Below are 13,696 nucleotides of genomic sequence, written 5' to 3'. Positions count from 1 at the left end.
GAGGGAGGGAGGGAGGGAGAGGGAGGGAGGGAGGGAGAGAGAGAGAGAGAGGGAGAGACTCTAGATTCATGACTCTCACCTTAGTGCCCACTGTAAAGTAGATTTCCAAAAGATAGAATTCTGTACAGTTAGTTTTCACAAGGTTCTTGAAATCCTGTTACATGTCACAAATTATTTCAGATTTTTTTGGGTGACGTGGTGAGATAGACTTTAAGAAGAGGACCTACAAAGTAAACTTACGTGGAGGGCCCTACATGGCTGGACATCCATAGAAGGATTGCCCTGCAGGAAGATGATTAGGCTGCTTTTGGAAGAAGCAAATTAGTTACACTCCACACCCTTGACCTCTGTTGTCCAGCCACATGTAATTCTGTAGCAAATACTCACTGAACAAGGCATCAAAACTCCACATCATGGCCCCCAAATGCCACCCCATTCACAGTATTTTTAGTTCAAGATGGGAAGAGTTGTCTTTCTCTAGCCAATGTCACAGGGGAATGGCCAAGAAGCCTATAGACACCCACTCAGCTTGCCAGCACAGCCCTGACATTCTCCATGTGCAAGCTGGGTTGGTGTGAGGAATCTAGTGCCCATTACAGGCAAATTCCTGGACTGACTGAAGGAACATTCAGGGACTTCTGTACACACACACACACACACACACACACACACACACACACACAAACCCCATGGCAGTTTTTCGAGAACATCATTAAAGGAAACAGCATCTGCATAATCGAAGGAAATCAATACAGATAGAGGGGAGTGGCTAGATTCAGAACAGTCACTGAAAGCTGGTGGCTGCATTGAGCCCTGCAGCACTCCTAATAACAGAAGCCCATGGTGGCCAGAGTGCACTGAGCTGGACTCCTTCCAGGGCAATCACTCAACTTTTACTCTGCCCCCCCTCTATCCTTCAGATCAGGATTGTATTTGTGCTCTTACATATGTGATAAAGTGTCTTTCTGGTCTTCTGTACTGGTAAGATGCCCACACAATACTGAGGGTTTGGATAGTTAGGAGGAGAACCTGACCCATGCTGCTCGGGAAGAACTACTATGGTTGTTTTGCTAAACAGCCATTAAAGTGGTTGCTTGCACTTGGAGATGAGGGCTACTCTCCACGTTCCCAGAGAAGCAGTGTGTGGTGGTTAACAACTCTCAACTCGTTAAGATGCCCAGCACAAGTGACTGTTGCATGCTCAACCTTACATATATCACCCACTCTGAGACCCACAGAAGAAGGGCAAGAAAGAATATAAGAGCAGAGGCTGTGGGGTGTGTGTATATGCATGTGCGTATGTATGTGTGCTCATGTGAGTATGCGTGTGCATGCTGTGAAACAGTGTCTTCTAGACGTAACACAGCGGCCGTGCTCACTCAGGAACTCACCTCAGTTCTTGTCACCTGCAGAAGACCTACAGCAGACCGCGCCCTGTCAACTTTTCATCCTGCACTGGGGAGGGGCTGGTGAGGCCGCCCCATCTGTCGCTGGGGGACAATGAAGAGGTGTCATTGTCTTCAGTGATATAGCCACTGGTATCTGCATCGCAGTAAGTAGCCCTCCACTTGTGTTCTTGCAAGGAACCTTCACTGGGTGGCTCAGAAGAGAAATCGTCAAAGAAAACGGGGCCTGTTAAGGGGAAGAATTTCAGTGGGAGAGAGGAGGGAGAGAAAGGGAAATGGGGAAAATGACCAATTGTGTGTAGGGAGTGTGTGTGTGTGTGTGTGTGTGTGTGTGTGTGTGTGTGCACGCGTGTGTGTACATGTATGTGTCTGTGTGTGGAGTGGCACACCAAAAAGTAAAAGTCATCATCTCTCCTAGATCTCATGAACATGAGAACATGAGGACTGGTGTTTGCCCCTTATGGATTTTCTATGTGAGCAGACAAGGAACTGTTAACATGAGAGGGAACTGAGAGAGACGTTAAAGTCCAGGTTAGCTCATAAGACAGTTGGAGAGGTAAGGGCAAGGCTAATCCTTGTCTTTCAGCTTTTTTTCTTCTGTTTTTGTGGTTTTATTTAAACACAAAGCATGCAAGCAAGCCATCTACTCATTTTCTTCCCTGTGTAACCTGGCTCTGAGATTTGTGACTGATGGCCAGCTGTGCTGCTCCTTCTAGGATGGCTTAGAGGACACATTGTGAGCCATCTCAGCACAGTAAGATTTGTTACACGTCAGCAGCGCTTCCAGCTCCTTGACATTGTGGACCAGGAACTTCCAGAAGCCTCTAGGCAGCATGGGCTTGGTTTTTTGTTGCTCCAGTAACCAATGTTGGGCATCAGGGTCTGGCCCTTGAATCTTCTCTGCATCTTGTTGTCAATGCCTCTGGGTTTCTGCCAGTTTCGCTTAATTTTATCAGCCTGGCTGGTGCTGGATGAACATCTTGGTGCTCTTTTTGATGATCTTAGGGCTTCACCAGAGGCTGGAGGGCAGCCATGATGCCACAAAACAGATGGGAGCCCACCTCTCAGCTTTTACACCTTCTCTATACTGATTTTTGCAATTCTCTATTTTATCTGGACTGTGTTAGTACACTCATGTGTCAAGGGGTAAGATAGATGATGACTAGTGAGCAGTCCTAATTGTCCATACACATTGGAACTAATACAGTCTTCCGGGGAGATAGGCCAGATGAAGTTTCCAAGCTTAACTGGAACAAGGGCATAAGAAGGTCATACGAAGAATACATTCTCATAGCCTGCTCTTTCTGCTTTTTCCAAATGCCGAGCTGAAGGGACATGGGAATTTGACTGGCCAGCACTGCCATGGTACCTGCTGTTATTAGGGGTTTGCAAGGTCTGTTCTCACAAGAACCTTTTACATTAGATTGCATTTCCCAGGCTTTGTCCCAAGTTGGGTGACAGATCTAAAAAATACTCCTTCACTGTGGTTTTCCTGTGGACTAGATGGCTTTGGTGAAGTGTCCAGACTATACTGTCATGGCAACTGTCTCTCTGCTTTAGCAGACTGTGTCAGGACAGTAGAGGGGTTCCTTATGGTTCTACTCCACTCAAGACAGTGTAAGAAGGTCACGTGTCTGAGATTCTGTACTCCAGTCCATGGATTCCCTGTGCACAGGCTCACACTAAGCTTCTAAGGGCAGCAGGACCAGGCAACATGGCTGCCTTGCCTTGATAGGTCAGTTCTTGTGAAACCAGAACAAATACCCAGTGAAGATGGTTAGTCTTCTGTGAAGAAGACTGTATAGCCCACGAAAATACTACCAAAGGATGTAAATTTTTCTACTCCTTCGTTGTTCCACTGTGAATATTATGTGTCCCTCAAAGGCTCAAGTGGTGAAAACTTGGTCCCCAGTATAGTGCTGTTGGAAAATGGGGTAACTTTAAGAAAGTGGAAAATACTGGGAGTTCTTTAGGTCGCTGAGGGAATGGTGAGATTCAGTGTTTGCCCCTTCCTTCCTTCCTTCCTTCCTTCCTTCCTTCCTTCCTTCCTTCCTTCCTTCCTTCCTTCCTTCCTTTCTCTTTCTTTCTTTCTTTCTTTCTTTCTTTCTTTCTTTCTTTCTTTCTTCCTTCCTTCCTTCCTTTCTTTCTTTCTTTTTCTTTCTCTCTTTCTTTCTCTTCCCAGCCATGGGGAGAGAAATTGTGATTTGCCACATGCTTCTGTCATGAAACAATTGTTTCAATGTTCATCTATTTATCACAGTAAGGGAAGGTTTACTAACACACTCTCCTCCTTACTGAAAAATAAGGAGGAGCCCTCCAAGCAAAGGAACCTACTCTGATGATCGCTGTGGGAGTTGAGAATTGGATCATTTTAAAAGAGGCTTCAGCTCAAATCAAGCTTTTGGAACTTGAGTAAGGGGCTCAGGCTTTCCATCAAAAGTTAAGATCTATGACACTACTGGAAGATCACCTTCATTTATTTAAAGTATCCTCATCTCTCTGGCTTCAGAATGAGTTCCTTAAGATCAGAGGTAGCCTCTCAAACTCCTGTGTCACCCACGTCACCAGCACACAGGGTATATATATAGACAGTTGGACGTGGACTCATAAGATAATGGCCCAGGCACAATTACCTTGGGAAAGCCTCTTAAACTCATGTCAACCCTCTGGCTGTTTGTTAACTTGCTTCACGGTACATAGTTCTTTTGATTCTCTTTCTGGTATAGGATACAATTCTTCTCTGGAGGAAGGACAATTCAGCTAAAGAAAAGGAGCTTTGCCCTGGTAATTCCACGAGCCATGTGATTTTTGTTTGCTTGCTTGCATGTTTTTTAGATAGGGTCTCATTTTGCAGCCGAGGCTGGCCATAAATACACTGTATTTCCCAGGATGGTCTCAATCTTATACCAGTCTCCTCTCCTTAGCCTCTTGATGCTGTGATTATAAGCATAAAGCACCCTGCCAGCTTGAGCCATTTGAATTCTTACAGCAACATCTACAGGAAAGATGGGCTGTGCCTCAGTTTCCTCACTTGTAAGTGGAATTGTGGTATTTGCCTTCTGTGCTTCAGAGGGCTTCCTGAAGCACTATTCAAATAGTGGTTATGAATAGAATAAAGAAACTTCTGTAAGCCACCAAGCTCAGCTCATAGAACAGTAGCCATCCGCACTAAGGAACGGGTCCAACAGAGTTTGTATGCAGAGGATCCCACAAAGTTAAGGAACTGCACTCACCAGATATAAAAGGTAACAGTGTCAGATGGTATGACGTGGGAACGGGCAAGAAACAGTCTCCGTGTAAACAATGCAAGATTTAGACTCCTTGGCTGCTAATTACACGAAGAGACCAAGACACTTGTAAACCCATCTGCTGTGCTGAGGATAATTCCATACGGTGGGAATCTGACTCTAGCTCTTACAGAGTGGGTTAAGTAGATGCAGGAGGGCTGGGGCGGAGGCAGCTCCCTGGGAGCATTCTTTACTGGTTCCCAAGCACTGCTGCAAGCATTATCCCCGTGTAATGTTCGTGCCAGGGTGAAGTGGGTATTAGGTTCATATCTCTCAAATAAAGAACTAAATTTGTGCCTGATTATACAATTAATAGACAACTCCACCAAGCACAATTGTTCAGGTCTCAAGTTCAGTCCTCCTCTTCATCCATGCTTGAGAGAAATCCTATCTTGCGGACTTCATTGGATCTGCAGGAGGGGACAACCAGCCCTCTTGGCTTACTAGCAAAGATGCAGTTTACAAGACCTGTTGTATGCAGCAGTGAGCTTTGCTGCCTGCGCACCAACTTGAGAGGCGTTTTAAATATGAGAATTCATCACCCCATTTATTGCACCATGGACAGAAAGATGACTGAATTAGTGCATTAATTTGTTTTTGCCTCTGATCCTGGGGCAGTAGGACCAAGGACCAGGTAAACAAGGAGTACAGATATGCTCTGATCTAATTGAAGCTGTCTAGAGGAATCTGGAGTCCTCTGTGGGAAGGTAATATGTGTTCTTCAATGTAGATATCAACTCATAGCAATCCCACTGTCAAAAATGACTTGACAGGACATTGACTGCAACCCTGTGATTGTGTCTACTTGCTGTGGATGGAGTTATGGATAGGCCTTACCTAAACCACAGGAAGGCTGTCTGTATTCTGGGAACTATAGAGGAATAAGTTTGTGCCCAGATAAACACCAAAAACAGATCATTATTTCAAGCCAAGCCTCAGGCTCTCTCTGTTTCCCCTTTGCCTTATCCCACCCACTGCTATAGCGCTCAGGGCCGATCTGTGGTGGTGGTGTTTAGCAATTGTCCATTTGAATCAGAGGAGCAGTGTAAGAGATCCCAGTTGTGCATTCTTATACCTGTTTCTTCTTAGGTCTAAAGAACTCAATTGGAATCAAGCTGGGTTCTAGGTAACATCTACCCCCCTCCACACACACCCAAAGGATGTTTATCAATTTATTTGCCAGCCATGGTGGTAAACACTTTTATGTCTCTGAGATGTTTGTCACTATCTGAGAAGTTTCTATCCCTGGGTGCTATCTGTTGAATCATGTATACTCTCTGGCCTGGATCACAAGTCTTTTGATCCCCAAATATCTGAACAATGGCAGCAAGCCAGCTTCACTCATTGTCCACTGAGTAATGAACAGGATTGTAGTGACTAATCCCATTCTGAGCCACTATTTTTAATTGGCTATTTTAATTAGTGAGAGAGATCAGGTGTAAAAGCTAAGAAAATGCCCCTTTCAGAAACAATTGTAGGAACTGTCAATTCACAAAGGTGTATGTGTTTTCAGTTCAAGGCTAGACACAGTGTGAAGCGCAAAAGTGATATAAAATATGGCTTTTGTTCCAAGGCATTTATGGCAAACCTGTAAAGGCAAGTACTCACATGACATCTACAGAGGAATAGCACTAGTTAGATTTCTCTTTTTTCCTCTGTCAATCTAGAACTTGTCCATTAGAGTGAGATTTCATCTTATGAGAATTCTATCTTAGGACTAATTTACTTATTCCTCTGCTGCTTCTATTGTGTCCATTCTGTCTAAGACCCTCCTTAGTTTGGTGATAGACAAGTTTGATTGGCTTTTGTACACAGTGGGAAGAATCCTACCCCCTACATCCATTGCAAAAAACCCAAAAAACAAAAAAACAAAACATACAAAAAAAAAACATGGCTGAAGGTCAGTTCCAAAAGCACAGGTTATCTGCTTCTCGATTCTGAAAGGAACACCTGGTGGCGTGGAAGTATCCGGTGATCTAGGAGGAAAAATACAGAATGGAAAGGATTGGTTTCAGGGGACAATGGCCACAGAAGATCAAAAGAGCCTGGGAGGCACCAGCATGCTTGAGAGTAAGCCAACCTCTGTGACATATACCTGGTGTCATTTTCTAGTGGAGATTCCTGATTAGCAGAAGGAGTCACAAAACAGATGGGGATGTAGCCTAGGATGCACTGTGTCTTTCTATACAACTTCTTAAGCTAGAAGCTTCAGTTTGCTAAACAAGGTGTACCTCAGATCTATCGGTTTTGTTGTGGTGGTTTTTAGGATGGACACACTGGCTGGGATCTGCCTCATGATCATTTTGCAGATAACTTGCATGCTTCCTCTCTCCCTTTAATTTTTTTTTCCAGGAAAGCCTATTCTTTAGAGATGAGCCTGATCAAGTTTCAAGAAAGTCCAATCGACTCTTGATTTCCACTTTGGATAATAGCCTGGTTAAACTTTCATGCTAGGCTGCACTATATTCAATCTAGTGGCCCACATATTTATAGGGCAACTTCTCTGCAAAGAGATAAGTAAGCACCCTGAAAGAAATCACCATGAATAATGCACATGGCTGATGGTTAGAGCCATGGCGCTCATAGTAAAAAAACAAAGGGTTTTACAATGAGTAACACAAGGTAAGATTGTGTTAAATGCCCTTGGGCAGCTCAAAGGGTTGTGCTGTTTCAAACTATGGGACCATTTAGGCAGGACAATGAGTTGAGCTGGGAATCTGTCAAAGAAGACAATGTTCATAGATCTTGGACAATTTGTATAATTTTCCCACATAAAGATGGACTTGGTAGCCTTTCAGGAGGTGGTATAGATATAGGAAATGCACTTCTATGGGGATCTGGACTAAACTATGGAGTAAAGAAAAGAAGAATGGATTTCGGAGGGTCAGGTAGATGCAGGGGGAGATTCTGAATATCAACTTGAAGCTCTACTATGAAAGGGTTTGAGAAGCAGGAACACAAGGAATATGGAGTCCTGACAGAATACTCTGAAAGGAAGAATTAAGTGATGCCCAAGAGGGATGGATAGAAGAAGATTGCAGTGCCAATGAGAGATAGTCCATGGCCCCTGCACCAGTGTGGCAGCCATTGTTGAGGAAGAAGACATTGTTGATAGGGAGCATGGCAGAAAGTCATCTGCACAGCAGTCCCTGGGTTTGATGGCCCAGAGTCAGTGCTTAGATGAGTAAGACTGAGCAGACCAGACAGTGCTACTCTGTTGCTGATTTTCTGCCTCCTTGACTGCGATGATAAAAGGCCATCAATTGCCGGACTTAAAACAACTCCCATCAGAGTCACCTAGATCCTGAAGTCAGCTACCCTGCCTGTCTTGCCAGGCTGAAATCAGGGGTATCTTTGGTTCTACCATACTGAAAGACACTGGAAGACAGAAATGCAATTAGTGAATGGACCTCAGAGGTAAAAGCTTAATGGATAAACAATAGATAGAGATAAAGAAGAGGATAGGTAGACACAGAGAAGGGTTGCCAGGCGAAAAGATGTTCATTCCAATAGTAAAAGAGAAATGTGGGACCTTTAGATCTTTGTCTTTGGCCAAATTGTAGGAATATGGACACAATCTACCACTGTCAAGGTATTTGCTCATGCCAACCAGCTCTCTCTGTTGGATAACTTCCCAAAGATGGACACACATGACAAGACTCCCACATGGAGGGTTTGTGTGTTGTATGCATGTGTGCCTACATGAAATTATTGGTAAAGTTAATTATAATTTGGCCCATGATGCTGATTGCATAGAACTCTCAGGATCATGCAAGAGACCCACCAGATGTTCACAGCCTCTACTACCCATAAAGGTATTAAACTACTCTGAGAAAATGATGCAGGGGCCTGCCCATCTTCACCATTCATCCATCATAACTTCTTTACACTGTTGGTCAAGGTTGTTCTGAATTATGCATAACTGAGTCAGGAATTAAAAGAGGTTATTTAATATATATTATATATATATATTTATATACCATATAAATATATATATTCTTCTCCTCCTCCTCCTCTTCTTCTTCCTCCTCCTCTTCCTCCTTCCTCTTCCTCTTCTTCTATAAACATGCATCTTAGTATCTAGTGCCACTGTCCTAAGGGATTTGCATCATTGATTTAAAAATAAAGATTCCTGGGCCAGGAAAAATTTCAATGAATAAAGCACTTGCCACACAAGCATGAGGAGCCAGATACACACAAATCTGGGATTTAATGAGGCAAATCTTAAAGGTCATGATCTCAAGATAGAAGGTGAGGACCTATATGTAAAGTTGTTCTCTTACCTACACATACATACATACATACACAGTGGGAGGAAGCAGAAAGAGAGGTAATACAGCACTATGGCCATGTGTGACAGAGCCAAACATGGAATGGATTCATGATATTGGCATCAGGTCTTGCTTGTGGTAAAGCCTGACAACTGGTCTCTTAGAAAGTTTCTCCATATTGTACCTACATCACATGGTACATGTACCATAGGCTACTTTTGCTGTGGAAGACCTGGGGATTAGGCAGTACCTTTCCAGGAGGCAGGCATCAAGTGCCTTAGACCATTGATTACATTTTATTAGCTAGGAATAGGTAAGTTGAGGCTGCATCCTAATTAATATAAGGCATGCTGGGTAATGAGAAAGAACTCTTGATCCTTGAGGATACAGACCTTTTGTTTAACTTTTCCTAGCAGTCAAAGACAGCCACATGACTTGGGTGTGACACTCTCTGTCCTTACCTTCTGTGACCTTCAGATTCCCAGGATTCATTTCTCCACTGGGTTCAGTTAGGAGAGTAAGGTGACCATATTATTAAAACCATTGGTGGAAGGAAAATGTTGGCATCTCCTAGGCAGAGATAAAGCTAATCGTCACCATGGGGTCTGTGCTTTTGACTTGGGTGCTGGGAGGTGTGGAATGCAGGGGCAGCTGAATCATTGCCTCATTGTGTCCCAGATTCCACATGGCCTCCTTAGCTTTCAGAACGCCCATGTGACCTCACTGGATTCCAGGCTCTATATAGGCTCACCACGAGTGTCTACTCCTGTAAATAATTGAAAGGAATATAATAGGGTGAGAATTACAGTGGCCTCCCCCCCCCACTCTGCCTTTCATAAAATCTTTTTATATCAGAGGGGTCTGGCCCCAGCCACTCCTAGCTCTATAATTAGTTCTGGGAGCTGTGAGGACCATGACTTAGCTAATGACATTTCATGGCTCAATTTTTGGGGGTCCCTCGGGCCCTTTACTCTTTCTTGGCACAAAGATCTAGGGTTCCAGGTGACTGGGTAATTTGCATTAATAACATGTTGGTCTGCTAGTGGGTTCCTAAACTTCACAAATGAACGAGTGGGACCCCAAGGCTAGTCTGTTAATTAGAGGGCTCTTCTCAGACTTCTAGCTTCCAAGCAGATAACAGTTGGAAACTCATTAGTTACACTGGCAGTTTTTTGTTACTGTCCCCATACTGGGTTTGCCTCAGCCATCATTCTGACATCCTCATTTCTGAAAGCAGAGGTAGCAGCAGGGTTTCTGAGGTGCATTAGACAGCAGCAAACTTGAAATCCTTCCATGCTTCAGGGTACTGAACTATGAGAATACATCAGAGCACACAATAGACAATCTCCTTGGAAACTGAGTCCTGAAAGATTAAGTGACCTTCAAGTCTCCCTCCACCCTGTCTACCTCTGGGATTGACTCAAAGCTCCTCTGTCTTCAGGTTGTTGAAGACAGAAACAACTGAAGTTCAGGTGGGCAGGTCTTCCTTGGCTCATTGTTTCATGGAGTACAGTCAACCGTGGTGACAAAGGAGGCAGTCTTGATGGAGTGGCTCCATGGAAAAAGGAATGCAAGAGTTTCACGTGATAGCCAGACCAGCAAACTGGCTAGAGCCAATAGTGAATACAATACGGCTTCCAAAGTTCTGGGATGTTCCACAGTCTCTTGAGACACACCACCCACAGGAGATCAAGTGTTCAAATTCAGCCTGTTGGGTCCATTTTAGACTCAAGTCACAAGAGCTACCAACATAATCCTTGTCTTCCTGCTTTTAAACTTATCCTTACACTGCTCTATCCTCCCTGCTTCGCTAAACTGTATTTCTCCAAGACTCACACCACACTAACTCATGCTTCACTCAACCGTTCTCCCCTAAGACTTTCTCCTCTGTGAAATCTTCATGAGTTAGCCCCTTCAAGACTAAGTTGACATTCCTACCGCTTGCCTGGTTATGTCCCTTCTGCTTAACCTGTGGATGGGAGCAGTCAGACTTTCTCCACAAATATTGAGCTCCTGGGAAAGAACTAGATCATTGCATCTTCATCTTAGCATCCTCAGAGCCTTGAAGGTTCAGGCACATGGTGATAATATAAGTAGTATGAATGAATAAACACATTAAAAATGTTTACCCATTATGTACAAAGATAACAAAGACAGAGGAAGACAGCAAATGTAGAATGCTTGACATGCTTTAGAGAAGAAAGAGAGGTCACTGTTTAAATATTATTTTGAGACTCTATTTGCTCTTTCTCCCATATGCATGGTAGGGGAGGCAATTACAGTCCAGAGTGTCCTTCTGTCCCTCCTCCCCTCCACACTGGATCAGAAGGTGGGGCAAGAGGCTTACTTCAAGGGTGTCAGCAAAGCTGCTGTAAAATAATACTGTCTCTGGGGCTGAGAAGACTTTTGGCTAGGCTAAGCCACATTGCACCTCGTTCTAAAGCTATTGTGCTTGGATATTAATAGCCCAGGCAGTACTGTCTGTGTAGGCAAGTGTTGCTCTTTCTGGGCTGTGTAAGCCCCCATCTCCCAGAAACAAAAGGCTCCACAAATAACCTTGGCATGTTCTAAATTCCTCTGGAGCAGGAGCCTGGAGATAATTAACATGGCAAAGAGGGTGGGGGTCAGGACAGAGGACCCTGCAGGGCAGTTCATAGCAGCCTCAAGCTTAAGGTGGGAGAAATTTGGCGGGTGTTGGTGAAGGATCTGGAAAGGTAAAGCAGGTCAAGCCTCCTGGATTTCAGAGCTTGTTCTAAAAGAAGACAACTATGGTCCTCAAAAAAGAAAAAAGAAAAATCAGTGAACTTTTCTATAGTCTGTTTTTGTTCATTTGTTCCAGTCTAGGTTAAAGTTGTTTCATAGTGCTTTGATGGTCAAACCAAATCTTGAGAAAGATATTTAATTGATTGTAAAACAATATATCAGTGCAATAGGAAGTGACATGGTGGTCTATCTTAGGATGCCTCTCAGCCTGCCATGTGACACTGGCTCATCCCTGTGATAACCAGCTTTGTAAATCAGGAAGGAGCAGGGACGGGGTGTACAGTTTGATCTCAGCTTCCTATTACCCTCTTTCCAGGACAAATGTCAGATTTTCTTGAAGGTACCCCAGCCTCCACACCCCAGTCTTCCCTAGGTACTAGAAACCTCTTCCTGCCAGGAACTAGTTCAAACCTTTCATAAATGGGTCCCTGTTTTCCATGCTATTATTTTCTCAGTGACAAATGCCCCTGCCTGACATTGACTTCACTGAGGGTGAGTAACCTTACACATAATGTTTCTTCTCTCTCTCTACACCTCAATTTGTGGAACTTCCATGTAAAACTGAAACCTACCTACAGCAAGGTGAGGGTGTGGCCTAAAGTGGAGCTCAGTGATGTTGACTGGTCATGTCTTCCCCAGCTCCTGCGGTGAGGCATGTCGTGTCTTCGATCTGATGCTGGAGCAAGTGGTAAACACACCTCAGAGTAGATAGCTCTATTCAAAGGAGCCCAAACAAACAAACAAACAAACAAACAAACAGAGAATTGGGAGAAAACCACCCTCAGGAAACTTCTGATAACAGATCTCTATGCAGCTTGGATTGAGGCAGGGACTCATGCTTGGTCCTTTTTCTTTTGAAATAGTCTGTTTACTGCATTTGGTTCCAGACAAGACTCCATAGACCAACTCAGCATCGCAGGCAGGAAGATTCACCAGGCCTGATTTATCTGGGAGAGTAGGCATTATATTAACTCTCTGGGTCTGACACAACACAGGGACCCAAGCCAGGTGGCTTAAGCCATGAAGATTCATCAAATGGATGCTTGGAATGCTGGGCCACATGCTCTAGGTCCCTCTCCTGACTTCTGGCATTTTTGGCTTGCAGAAGCTGAACATGCTCTCCCTCTGTTCTTGATTACCTGAACCCAATTCCCCACTTCCTTTTGTAGGACATTAGTTCTACTGAATAACTCCTACCCTAATGACCTCATTTGAAGCTGATGACCTCTTGTGAGCACTGTGCTGATCAACATGGTCACACCCAAGGTCCTCAGGCTTAGCATCTGAGCATATTGCTCTGATTCTTTTATTAGCATTTATTCATTATCCATAATAATGGGTTTCATTGTGAAAATTTCAAGCATACTCACACCATCTTTATGCTTTGTTTCCCCTCCCTACTGACCTCTCTTTGCCTTCCCAACTACTTTCTTCTCTGACCTGTGTGCTTCTTTGACATGCTGCACAGAGTCCTGGGAGAGGGGTTAGTTTCAGGAACATGGGCTCCCCAGTAGGCATTATACCACTGAAGAAAATGTTTCTCCCTCTCAAGTGTCTATTAACTGCCCATAAATGCTCAGGTACTCTTTTGGGACTGGGATATAAAAGTCTATGCATCACAGGCATGTTATCTCCAGGATAAAAGGCACTACAGGGGAAGGATGGGTCTCTCCAATTCTACAGACAAAAGGCATCAAACCATGGGAAGAACATGGAAGGACGAAAGAGCATGGGCTCTCAGTTCTCCAGGCTGGATTCAACTGGGGCCAACTGTGGGGCACACATCTGTATCTGAGCCTCTAAGAGAGTGAGTAGAGTTCAGATTTCTCCATTCCATGCCTTCCTGGTGATTCTCTGAATGGGATTTCAGCATGTGACATACAGACTCAATGGGTAATTCCTGATCACTGAAGTCTGGGAATCTTCAATGAGGTAGATAGTGGACATGAAAGCAATCAGTCAGAGTGTG

General features: G+C 44.1%; 2 long non-coding RNA genes across 2 annotated transcripts in view; both read right to left on the bottom strand.

Annotated features, from left to right (window-relative positions):
• The window catches only part of LOC116098340, a 3,927-nt gene extending 2,301 nt beyond the window's left edge, over window positions 1-1,626 (bottom strand). The window contains exon 1 of the long non-coding RNA XR_004121813.1: window positions 1,392-1,626. This is a non-coding gene — a long non-coding RNA (uncharacterized LOC116098340). The remainder of the gene's footprint in view (window positions 1-1,391) is intronic.
• A 4,225-nt stretch (window positions 1,627-5,851) lies between these two features.
• Window positions 5,852-9,643, bottom strand: LOC116098339. The gene is made up of 2 exons (XR_004121812.1): window positions 9,426-9,643; window positions 5,852-6,669 (listed from the first exon to the last, which is right to left on the bottom strand). It is a non-coding gene; the product is annotated as an uncharacterized LOC116098339 (long non-coding RNA).
• Between the last annotated feature and the right edge of the window lie 4,053 nt (window positions 9,644-13,696).

Source organism: Mastomys coucha, unplaced genomic scaffold (genome assembly GCF_008632895.1).
Source record: "Mastomys coucha isolate ucsf_1 unplaced genomic scaffold, UCSF_Mcou_1 pScaffold20, whole genome shotgun sequence".
NCBI lineage: Eukaryota > Metazoa > Chordata > Mammalia > Rodentia > Muridae > Mastomys > Mastomys coucha.
The sequence above is the reverse complement of the archived record's forward strand: the minus strand, read 5'-3'. Positions and strand labels throughout refer to the sequence as shown.